Raw genomic sequence first — 13215 nt, forward strand, 5'->3', positions numbered from 1 at the left:
GAGTGGAAAGTGTCCTTGCCTATGGCACAGGGTGCAACTGGATGGGCTTTAAGGTCCCTTCCAACCCAAACCTTCCCATGATTCTGTGATTAAACTCAAAGGCAGTATCTCCAAACTGCTCCTCACTCCATCTTTTTTCTCCTAGGAATCCGTGTCAATGTTTTCTCCAAGCCTGGAAACCGATGGATACACCCTTGGGAAATGTCAGTGTTTCAATACTGTACAGTCATTTCCCCTTTTAAGCTTATCAACAATTAAAACACTCTCTAGCACATCTTTTCCCATCAGTGAACTACAGACAAAATTCCATTTCCCACCCACAGCTAAGAACCAGGGTCTTCTCCAGACAAGCAAGCTCCCATCTCCCCACCACAGGACAGATCTGCTTCCAGACCATCCTTCCATTCTTAATTTTTCATCCCCTCACTATCTCCCTAACTCAATCCTGAATTCCCCAAGCACTCTGTCTGTATAATTTATCTCAATCAAGCCTGCAAACACACAAAACTTTGCAGCTGAACCTGCCAGTGAGAAGAAACCCCAGCCTGTGCTGCAGGCAGGCAGGCAAGTGTGTTCTGCAGCCACAGGGGAGCCCAGTGCCAGTGCTGATCCCAGGAGCTGCACCACACTCGGGCTGCGAGGGAAAGCACAGCCAGGTCAGGAATCACACAGGGCCCTGCAGAGAACAGCAGTGAGAGCCAGAGCCGTGGTTCACTGATGGGGTGTGGGATCCAAGTCTCACCACGACAGCTGAAGTCTAACTCAGAATTACTTTAATTCTTCATTTCCCCTTTTTCCTTCAGACTTGCACACTTACACAAGCCTGGCAGCATTCCTTATTTAAGCCTTCAGTGAGCGAAGTGCAAGGAGTTATCTGGCACTATGCAGGGAGAGAAAACAAATGGGGGAACACTCCTCAGGGAGTTTAACTCCCTGGATTAGTGAGGATGCCCAGGAGCATCCCACATGGAGGGTGAGACTGCAGCAGCACTTACATGGAGCTTACACTAAAACAGTCCTGTGACTTCATCAGACACTGTAAGGTTTTTCCAAAGCATGCTTTGGATGTAGGTAGCTTAGAAAAATGGTATCAAACAAAGCAGGTCACTGCCAATACAGAGGCTAAAGCAGCAACCTCAACTTTTCACTCTCTTAGTGTAAATCTCTTTCAAACTCAGCAGCAGCATAAGATGCACCAGCTGAAGTAGCAGGTCACAGAGGAAAAGAGAAACAAGTTCTAGTTTCTCAGTTGTTTCAGGTGTCAAGAATGCTCAGTAAACTACTAAACCTAAACCTCCTTACTGCTGGGTGAGGGGAGGGAAAATGTCATTCTGCAAGATGCTCTGTTCCTCTGAAGGTGCTCAGTTCTTCCTTTGCATGAAGTAGGGCAAATCCTAGACGGATTTAATGTTCTGTGTCCTAAATGCAATAATAAAAGGAGAAAACAGGTGGCTCTCGGAGGAAAACACAGATGCAATACAAACAGCTACAGGAAACAGGCAGTTCTTCAATAATTTTCAAGGCAAAGTGGCAAAACGTAAAGAAAGGGGTGGAGAGCCTTACAAAAAATATCACAGAATGCAGAGGAGGAAAGGCAGCCTCTGTTGGCTTAAGCAGAATATTGGTGATCAATGCTGACCAGTTTGAAAGGCTGGGCTGCGGCTTTGCTTTGGCAAAGCTCCCTAAACAAGTCCATATGCAGACAAGGCACAGCACAGGATCTGGTTTCTCCTTACTTGGACTTGACCAACCCACACCAACACACATGAAATCAGTCCAGAGCAATGCTCTGCTGGATTTTGAGGCAAAACCACCAACCTTTTACCCAGGCAACCTCTGAATCTCATTATTAAATTCCCCATCTTTGCACCCTGGGCACAGAATAAATTAAAGTTGAAGGCAAACAAAAAGGTAAATTTAAGCAGTAGCGCAGAGAAAGTCTGTCATTCTTTGCATTGTTTAACATAACAAAGCATCTGAAGAAGCTCAGAAAGAAAGGGGAGAGGCCAACTTCCATTCCCAGATGCCAAGGATGCTGGGCAGCCCTTGTGTTCATCACAAAATTGAATCATGTCAGTATAGCAGCCTAACAAAACAGTTCTTTGCAAATGTCCTTGTGCAAATGCAGTCTAGCTTCAATTTTTTTTTTTTTTTTTTTTTAATTTTTTTTTAGCACAATATACAAAAGAAACTCGCCACTGCCACCATGGCAAGATTGGATTTTATTTTTGTAGAGCAAATCTATCCTGCAACATGCACCAGCACTAACTCGTTCTTCTTAAAGACAACAGCAGAGTTAGGGAGTCTCTTACCTGGGGTTTCACTTCAGTACTAAATCACTTCAAATCTCCATAACATAATTCTGGCAGATTTTGTCTTAAATGAGGAGATCCAACATGAGTGTGCAACGCAAGAGTTTCCTATTAGACTAGCAAAAAGCAGCATTTCATTAAAAGCAGTCTGATAACAACAGCTGACAATTATCTGTCCAGCGGCTCCCCAGCAGAGAAATGACTGAAATTGAGGGCTGTTTTCTCAATGCTCTAGTCTGTAATTTAAAAGAGTTTCTCCATCAGCAGCTGAGAAACCTCCACAGTGTGACATCAAACCACCACAGCCCACCCAGAGCAGAGCTACTGCTGATCCTGACTCACAGCCACTGAAACCAATTAACAGGGAAGATTAACCCAGTTCAGTGAGTTATGATCTTTATATAAATATTTTATTTGTTCTATTATGTGCTCCAGAGAATGAGGCCTCTGCTCCTGAGCAGCTCATCTGGGTCAGTCCTCTGGCCAGACCAGAAGTTTCCATGCCAGGATGAACACTCATGTGAGGTTCTGCAAATGTCCACTGGAAAATACAGCCCAAACACAAGGAAATGGACTGCAGAACTAAAAATCAGCTCTGGACTACTGAAATTTGCCTTTTTTTTTTTTTTTTTTAACAGGGTAGAAAGAACACATTCCCAGAGCAAGCCTTATTAGTTTGAATGTACCTAATGAATTCAACAACTAGCCTGCCCCAGGCTGAAACTAGAGCTGAGAATTCAAAGATAAAAGGAAAAAAAATGCAAACTGATCCACATGGACCGATTTCGTTTAGAAAATAGCAAACTATTGGGAATGCAATACTAAATCTCTAAAAATACAGACACACAAAAAAATACTCACATCATGTTTGTGCATATCCAGTATACACAACAACAAAGTGAAATTTGCTTTACTAAAACAAGTAATTGACCACAGCCTTTCACCTGCATTTTTACTTAAGCTTTCCACAAAGCTATGGTCTGCCAGTCAGAGTTGTTGGTCAGGATTTTGGGCTGAAAGACTTGTTTTTAAACACCTTACACATTAAGAGTCTCTGGGAAAGATGACTGATGAAAAATAAAACAGGGCAAAACCAAGTTAAACCTTCAGCAACATGGAGGTGATGAAGAAGCAGCTTTCAGTCTCCTAACACAAGCACTAGGGACTGTGAAAGGACGGTGATCAGTGTGAAGCCAAAAGACAAAGCAGCAGCACAAACCCAGCAACACTCAGCTCTGCAAGCTTCACCCAACTCCAAGGAGCAGCAGCAGAGGGAACATGGGCTGTGGTTGGTTGTTACCTGTGCAGAGTTAACTTCTCGTGAGCTGGAGGAGGAATACAACGTGTGAGGCGTTCAGTTTGAGGAAATACCCAACATAACTTCAAGGCAATTAATGTACAATTGAAAACCAACCAAGACTCCTCGGCAGGAAATCTTAGCAGGAAGCTTCCCAACACCCAGCAAAAGGGAGAAAAACTCTTGGCTGAGAGCTCTCATCAAGTCCTTGTGAATCTTCACAGGCAGTTCACCCCAATTCACCTCATTGATACTGTTAAATACAATTTGCATATTCAACACCCCAGGCAAATGGCATTTTTTCCACTGAAAGTCCTTTTGGAAAGTCAGAGGGAGGAATTCTTCAATTCCACAGGAAGAAGCTCCACTAGGAGATGCCACCTGCTGAAGTAAAATATTTTCCTCAATCCATACTAAATATATTTATTTTTCCTAGGACCCAGTTGCTTACCCTTTACTTGTCTCTGAACAGCAACAACAATTACATTTCAACCACCTGCTTGTTCTTCTCTCCTTCAGCTACAGAAAAAAAAAATCTCCACTTTTCTGCTAGGTAGGATATAAAGTTCCCTGTAGAAGTAGTTAAATAATACTTCTAAATAGCAGGGGGAAAAACCCAAACCAAAACCATGTAACTCACCTCAGAGCAAAACGCAACTGAACTCTGCTCCTGAGAACACCTTCCTCAATGAAATTCAGCCATTTCAAGGAAGAAAGAAAACCTAGAAAACTCACCAAAATCAGCAGCCACGCTGCTGTTAATAGGCAGGAGGGTGCACGTGAGCTACCTGAAGCACAGATTCCAAAGGAAAAATGCAGTAGAGATTCACAGAATGGATACTTGAAGGCAGAGGAAAATCAGTGGCAAGGATCTACACAGAGGGCAAGGGGAAATGGGACAAGTGGGAATAGGAATGGCATAGGTACAGGGTTGGAAGCAACTGAAAGGAAACTGTAATACAAAAAAAAAAATCTAATTTTAGGGAAATATAGAAAAGAACTTTATTCTTAGAAAGTTCTTATAAAAGAACTTTTATCCTTATGAAATAAATGAACTTAGCAGCTATGGCAAATCTCATCATTACAGTAATATGAAGTTTGATGCTCCTTCTGAATTAGAATGAAAGCAAACACTGAGAACAGAAAACCAAAAGGTTCCCCCCTCATGAACTGCATTCACCAAGAGCACAGCCCACAAAATAGAACAACCTCTGATCAAATGCCCAGTAGTGCCCCAAAGCTTTGGAAGGGAGCTGCTGCCATCTTCCCTGCTAAAACACCACCACCTGCCAGGTGTCATTGGGGCTTGTGAGCAACGTGTGTTTGTGGTGTTTCAGTGCCACCTGTCCAGAGAGGTTGTTCCATTTTATTTTTATTTCATTTACTTATAGCAATGCACCCACATGCTGATATAGTTTGTCCCTGTAGACAAGACCCTAAGTCACCTCCAGAACAGTGTCTGGGCCAGTGCCATAGCTCTTCCAGTAACAAGTACCCAATAGAGAACAAATAAATTTAATATTAATTAGGAAGAATAGACACACCCCCTCCCTCAGCGCTTCAGATCTCTCAACCTTGAAGCCCATACTCCTGGTTCTGTGTCTGACAGGATTGCTGAAGGGATAATGGACTGTCCACATCTTTTGAGATGCTTTGAACACTTTCATCAGGGTGGCATGGATTGTTTAATACAAAACCAAGCTCTAAACAAACTAAGCCAGGTCTGTTTGCTCCTGTGGCCATCTCTAAACCCACAGAGCTTAGTGTTTTTTTCTTTTATTAGAAATTACTCTACAAGGCCATCAACTTGTTTCAAAAAAGGCACAAACAGACTGGAGAGGGGAAACATAATCAGTTTATCAGTCTCCTCCAGCTTCCCAAGCCTCCCAAGCCGCAGCTCCCATGCCTGTGTTCCCACTCTGCTCTTTCCCAAGCAGCGTGCTGAAATCAATATACTGGTTAATTTAATTACAGCTATTCAACACCCAGTAAGTGGCAGGGAAATTCTAAAGCATCACATTAGTTTCATGCTGTTGCTTCTGCTCCCAGCTCTCCAGAGCAGTCAGTGCAAATATGTGAGTTATCCGCTTGAGAGAAGGACAAAGGCAGCGATGGAAGAGGAATAATGCGTTTGAAGCCTCAGCCACCGCGCCCTTTGTGCCACCACAAGGCGTTTGCAGAGAGTGTTAGCATTCATCCCGACATGGGAGCTGCTGGTGCTGCTGCCATTCCGGGGGAAAAAGGGAAAAGAACTCAATTCACCAGGCACAACTCATTAAATGCACTTCAGCCTGTACTCCCTGCTCTCACGGCTGGGACCTCGAGTACGGTTCAATCCTGCAGGCTAAAGTACAGGGGAGTAACTCTGACTTAACGTCCATCCACTGCAAGGAAAGTAGGAGCCTCCGTGATATTCCAGTCTGGATACTTTCAGGTAAGAATTAGTCATCAAGTCATTTCACTAGAGCTCAGCAACACCGTGAATCAACACATTCGGAATTTGTCTCATTAATTCAGCTTTTCCAGTATCCAAACACAACTCTGAATAGCAGAAGGGGAGGAGAAAAACACAAGGCTTCATCCTTTAAAATACCCAGAGTGCACAGTACAGCTGGCTCCGCAGCTCCCACTCTCAGGAAAACACCACCCTGGGATTTTTCATGCCTGTGAACATGATCCCTATCTCCTGTATTTTCCTCTGTGCAGGTGGTGTTTAGGAGCAGTTTCAGTCCCTGCCTTCCTCCCAGTATCCTGAGCCCCTCTTGCTGGCTTTTCTCATGCATGCAGGGAGCTGTGCCTCCATTTCCTCTCTTTCGTTCCCATTCTGTCTGTTCACTGGAGGGAGAAAAGAGGCCAAACAATCAGCAGTGATAAATAGGATGCTGCCAAACAGAATGCAGGTGTAAAGTCACAAGAGTGAGGAATGCAGCTTTGGGATTTTTTTCTCCTCACTACCACCAGGACAGCCTCCAGTCTCAGAGGTCAGGTTTCTTCCAAGTCCCTGACACACAAATGTTGTAAGAGCCACAAACATTTATCACTAGACAGGCCTTGGCCTCTGGGGAGCTGAAATGGCTGTTTCCTCCCAGGCCTGAGCACAGACACAGCCGCACGAGGCAGCCCAGCCACACTCCGCCCAAACACAAAATTTGCAGAAGGAAAGAGCCTTCTCCAGGCAGGATTCAGACAGAGCCCCCAGCAATGTAAATCCCAATACATCAGCTGATGTGATGAAGCAGGATTCAGAAATCAGCCACCCACCTCAGCAAAGCTGAAGCAGATCAACACATTCAAGGACTGAAGTTTGTTTCACAGACTTCTGCCTCAGTGGCATCACAGAATATGGTTTAAAGCAATCCTAATCCAGGCCAGAGGTTGCCTCCTCTAGGAGGAAAGCCTTCCACAGGCTATACCAAGCTTCTAGCTTATTCCTCAGCAGGTTTGCAAGCATTACCAATATTGCAGTGGATTATATGATTTCACACATCTCCAAAGAAATGGCAGTGCACTGTTATTAGAACTGTGCAGGCTGAAGGGGAGGTAACAAAGGAAAGGGACAGAGGAATCCCAACTGCAGCTGGTTCTCAGAAGCCTCAATATGGATGTGAACCACAGCATCGGGTCAATCAGATCAAGAGACACAATGGGAGGCTCCAGAACAAAACAGGGAACTCAGCAGACACCCAAGCACAATGGGAGGCTCCAGAACAGGCACAGGTAACTCAGACACACACCCAGGCACAATGGGAGGCTCCAGAACAAAAACAGGGAACTCAGACAGACACCCAGGCACAATGGGAGGCTCCAGCACAGACACAGGCTGCTTCAGGGAACTTGTCATGACCTGCTGCTGCTGCTGCACAGCCCTGAACATCTGCCTGCCCCCAGCCCCACTGCTCCAGAGCCGGCTGGGTAACACCTGCCCACAATCCCAAACTCAAGGGCTACTGCACAGCCATCACAGACTGTCAGAGGGCTAAAGGGCTTTACAGAGCGAGGTAACAGAGTTATTACGCTGAAAACAGCACTTGCACTTCACTGGATATATCAGAACATTTTCAGCAGTTCAGTTTTGTTTCAGTGTGTGGTGTCTGCCAGGATTAGAAGTATGCTTTCCATCCAGATGTGCACCTATCTTCCCTTTCTACTGGTGCCATGAAGTGGGATTTTGTACTCCTGAAAAGACAGGCAGGTGGAACACTGCAAAAGTACAGCCTGCAAAAAGCTTCTGTTCTTCAGAGCCAATCACTTAAAAGCTATGACATGAAGATTTCAGAACACATATACAAGAGAACCTGATCTTGAACTGTAAGTCATGTACCACACACACATCTGCTTCCATATCTTGGGATACACAAACGTCTGTTCCTTGGGGGACATCTACATCCTCCTGCAACTTTAGAGGCTCTTTGCTGCATTTTTTCCCAGTACTGTGAGCTCCTCAACCCCCAGGGAAAATCATCTTGGGTGCTGCTAACAGCCCTCACTCAAGAGCACAGCACTGGCTGGCTGGTGGTGCTATCCAAGACAGGCTGCATGGGATTTCAACAAGGCTCTGAAGCTTTTCAAGGATCACAGAGAATACACACTTTTGGCTCCCTTTCATAACAACCAGACAATAAAGGAACAAGAGGATTTCTATCCACTATACACACAATGCAAGTACCATAAAGCACTTTTGATGGGAACTCCTGTGGCCAACTCCCCAAAACAGTGACATCAACAAAGCTGTTTCACGGTACCAAGTGGACACAATTAACATCATCTGCTCATCTGCTGCAATAAGATGATGTTTTAGACTCCATTTCTAACATACAAAATTGCATTTGGCCCGTCATTTCCCAGGACTCTGCTCAGCCCTGGTGAAGGCAGACCTGGAGCACTGGGCCCCCCAAGAGGCAAAGAGCTACAGGAAAGGGTTCAGTGAAGGAATACAAAGAGGATTAAAGAACTGCAACACCCCTACCACCAGAAGACACTGAGAAAGCTGGAGCTGTTCAGCCTGGAGAAGAGCTGGCTCAGGGCATCCCATCAATGTATATTAATATCCGAAGGTGTGTGCAGAGAGGGTGGAAGCAGGTTCTTCCCACCAGTGCCCAGTGACAAGATCCAAGAAACAGGCACAAACCGAAACACAGGAGGGCCTGAATATCAAGAAAAGCTCCTACAGTGAGGGTGATGGAGCACTGGCACAGGCTGCCCACAGAAGTGGCGAAGTCTCCATCCTCTGAGATGTTCAAAAGCTCTGGGATGTGGTGCTGGACAAGCAGCTCTGGGTGGCCCAGCTTGAGCAGGGGGTGGGACCAGACGACCTCCAGAGGTCCCTGCCAACCTCAACCACCCTGTGAGTCACCACCTCAATTTAAAAACCAAACAAACAACCCTCGGCTGTAATAGATTTTGCATCGATGTTGCATCTTCCAGCCAGACAGCTCATTTTAGTAAACTGCACAAGAGCTTTTAATGAAATTCTAGAACACGTAAGCACAAGTCACATAAGTGAAATTAATTTAACTCTGTAATTGAGTGAGTGCAAATGTAAAACTAACAACAGACAGCATTCAGTGATTGCTCAGAAGAAACTAGGCCAGAGAACACTAAATTTGGAAACTCAATGTAAACACTGTAGGACTTCTGACTTTAAAATTCCCCTGCAATTCTAATTCAGCCGCTGTATATATATGCATTATGACAGCTCTTAGTTACACGATAATGTGGTGGTATTTTCCCCCCATGGGACTAAAGTCTCAGTTAACATCCAGACCAGACTCCTAAAAAGACCCAGAGCCGTGTGACAGGAGGGCTACCCACAAGACCAATTTCACAGCTGAAATACATGCAGTCTGAAAAGAAATCCCTGCAGGGACAGAAAGAGTTGTCCTCACTGCTTAAGCACCTTATTGCTGCCATGAATGCTGCAAAGAACAGTCTGCAATGCCAGGAGAACTGTTTAAGCCAAGTTTTCACAGGCAGCTATTGATTCTGGTCCTCAGAATCAGAGAGTAGAACCCAAGTTCTCCTGTGAGGCTGAGCTCACAACTGCCAGGAACTCACAATCGAGGTCTAAGGAATACACAAAGTGCAAAACACCACCGTGTATTGAAACAGGTTAGATACAATCCTTAATCAGTAAAGTGAGCTATCTAATAATAGTGACTAATAGTGACTAATACTGAATATTTTCTACCTTATTCTCTAAACCTTAGATGCTACCTGCTAAACAGGGATATACTAGCCTTCACATGCCAGGATCCTGTGAAAAGCAGAACAATGGAGCATTTCAACTCAAGGCAAAGACCACGTTTTGATTTCATGGGAAAGCTGGAATGAAAGTCACTAAATCAAGAAGAAATCTCCTACTGAGTAACTCATCACTAACTTCACACCACCTGCGTGTCCAGCACCACAAGGCAGTGACTGGGAAAAGGGATAGGATCAGGTGGTGTTCTCACACCTGTACAGCCACTACGTACAACTAACAAAACTTTCGTCAGGTCCAAGCACAGGCCCAAAAAGATTCTCCAGATGAACCAGCTCCAAAAAGTTACAGATGATGGAGCCAAGAGAGTTCACACACACCCCTAAAACGGTTGCGGTGTTCTGGGTGTCTCTCCCCAAAAAGCAACGCTTCCCTTCCTCCTCCCCAAGTCCCCCTCACCCTGTATCTCATCACTGTTCTCCCCCTGACTGCCATTGCTGGAGCCGTCTCAGCCAAATCCCCTCAGCTAACTCCTTCCTACTCCATCCCCTCTACTGCTGAATCCTGCCTGGTGCAAGCGGAATCCAACACATTCAACTATGTGAAAACCACAGATCATTTTTCCCAAAGGCTTGTAGTCTGGATGGCTGGGAATATTTTCCATGAGAATGGCGAGAGATATTTCTGACAGAGACACCATATGCTTGCCATATAGCAAGTCCTGCTTTCAGACCCAGAGAACGCCGCGGCGTTTCGAAATAAAAATCCACCTCACACAACAAGATGAGCCAGTTTCTTCTAGTTTTCTTCTACATAAAGTCCCGAAGACTACAAAACAATTCCTCCTAAGGCAGAGACACGGTCAAAATTCCACAGCCCCACGGTGGAAATCTGGCGTGAGCATACAGGAAAAGAGCGAGCAGTTTTCAATGTAAATCACCATATTTGTCCTTCCTCCCCGCCACAAAGAACAGCAGCCACAAATAATCTGCAACAAGTTCCTATTTCACTTACAAGAGCCACAACCTGATTAAAACACAACCCATGGTTCTGCAAGACACCAAAGCCCGGGCTGGGGGAAGGCAGCAGCACCAGACACTCCACTGAACCGTGTCAGCCTGGCTGATGGAGAGACCACGTGGGGATACGGCCCCACAGAGCTTCCACCAAACCCTGGGGATGCTCCAGCTCTGCATCGCTGTCTGTGACTGATTCAGCAGCCACATGTGTGCTTACATTTATTCCTAATCAAATTTGTCACCTAAAGATGTATAGGGATGATATTTAGAAGCATGAAAACAGCATGGGCTGTGGTAACTGCAGCAATTCCATGTAACATTTGGGTTTATAAGCAGGAAAGTCTGCGAGTTTCTGTTCAGCCACAGCAAGACAATAGCAGAGACAAGAGTTTGTTTAGACACAAAAGGTGAAAGAATCCAGTTTCTATTAGCAGCTTCACTGAACTTAACACTTCACTTCACAAGCAACCTCATTTTCCTATCCCCGTGACTGACTATCCCAGCATCTGCTGAACCACGGCTTTTCTCAGGGGAGTTCCAGAAGCTGATCACCCTCGCTGCTCTTTCCAAGTTCACACATTGGTATGAGGCCTTAAACCATGAACCTGATTGTATGTAAACTCCAGTCAGATACTACAGAATTAAATGTATGAAAACCTGGGTTTGTTTCCAGAATTGTGGAGACCTGGAACAAAACTGTCTGTCCCTCTGGATTTTCTTCTGCCAGAGGAATACATGGAGTTATGGGTAAATCGGCCTGTGTCTAAATGCCTCCTTAAGCTACACCTCACCTACAGCAGAGAGCACGTGTAGAGATACCCCCAAAATTAAATCTGCTCATGCCAACAACACAGTTTAGATCCTGGAAGTTTAGTCTGCAACAGATTTCCAGTGATCTGAACCCCACCAACTGAAGGAACTCCCAGTTTACCTCCACATTAGACTCCAATTTTTCCAAGACTCTGGGGTCACAGAGGCAGAACAGATCATTCATGTCAGATACTTAAAGTGATATAAACCAGCTACAGACAGCTGAGTAGTAATGCCTTCAGCCATGTAGTAACAGACACCCATAAGGGAGGCTACAGGAAGAGATGCAGCTTAAAAAATAGTAACAGCATATCTTGCCTCCTCAGTTGCTACTTCATGATGAATAATTATGCCAGAGGGCCACAGAAGCCTGCACAAATCCAACTAACAGAGATTTCAGGCACTAGACAGGGGAGAGCTCAAACCTTCCCATTCAGTACTCCCAAGATTAACTACTTATTTAGAATCCCAGCTCACCAGCAAGCTAAACATTTTCAACCTCTATCTGTACCGTAGCATCTGGCAGCAAGCACGTGCCATGTACAAATGACAACAGCAGGACGCTGATCACCAGGGCAAACCATGAGGGAAAAATGTTTACAACGTTCTTCAGTCCCCAGATCCCCTGACTTGGGTCAGCTGTGCGCTCACAGAGTGCAAATTAACTGGAGATATTTTTTTTTGTCCATTTGACGCAAATAAAGTCCTACACTGCCAGTTTTCCAGCTTGCAGAGATACAGGGCACTTGGGAAAATCAAATCACCGGAGACACCAAGATTTGTTTTGAGACTCCAGCCACCAACTCTAAACAAGAGCCTAAGCAAGCCAAAGCCTACAGAAAACAAATCTTTGTTTAAGTCAGACTCTCCAAGCACAGAACCCCTGTGAAAGCCTTCCACAGCAGGCCAGATGGGGGACTTCAGGAACTGCCTCCAAGTCCTTGCGCAGCAATTGTCAGCCTGCCTAGAAATTAAGATTCCTTTCACACACACACCCAATTATTGCCAGGTCTCCCCTCTGCCCTCTGCCTGTCGCTTGCCTGGCTAATTAAATCATGGGCCTGAGCTCACCTCTTCCAGGGCTTATCCTACTCCCACAGGACACCATCCCCAGTTGCTCCAATCTGGGGAGCTGCTCACCATAAGGGAGAGGCTCCTCTCCCTGTGCTCTTTTCGTCCCCCAACCACACACACACAAGGCAGCACAGAGACCTCTCAGACTCATCCATTCTCACCGTGACCCCAGCGCTGCAAAACCCAGGGATCCCTGGGATCACCCATCTCCACCCCAGCCCCATAGTTCTCCATCTCCATCCCCTCCTGAGCTCCAGGTCCTTCATCGCCGCTCAGGACCCTTTCCATTCTCCTCTACACCCCCAAATCCACGTCCCTTGCAGGAGTCCCACAGACATCCCTCGTCTCCTGGTCCCCACAGCAAACCCCTGATCCTGATGACACCCACCATCCCCATCCCAGCGCCTCAGCCCCCCACCCTCCCGAGCCCCAGGTCCTTCATCCCTGCTCGCAGCCGCTTCCACAGAACCCCCGCAAATCTCTGGAATCACCCCTTCCCATCCC

The 13215-nt window shown here is 45.8% G+C and overlaps 1 protein-coding gene across 2 annotated transcripts in view; it reads right to left on the bottom strand.

Annotated features, from left to right (window-relative positions):
- The window catches only part of RYK (receptor like tyrosine kinase), a 53916-nt gene that overhangs the window by 40127 nt on the left and 574 nt on the right, over positions 1 to 13215 (bottom strand). The gene's annotated exons all lie outside the window — the stretch shown is intronic.

Source organism: Hirundo rustica, chromosome 10 (assembly GCF_015227805.2).
Source record: "Hirundo rustica isolate bHirRus1 chromosome 10, bHirRus1.pri.v3, whole genome shotgun sequence".
Taxonomy (NCBI): Eukaryota; Metazoa; Chordata; class Aves; order Passeriformes; family Hirundinidae; genus Hirundo; species Hirundo rustica.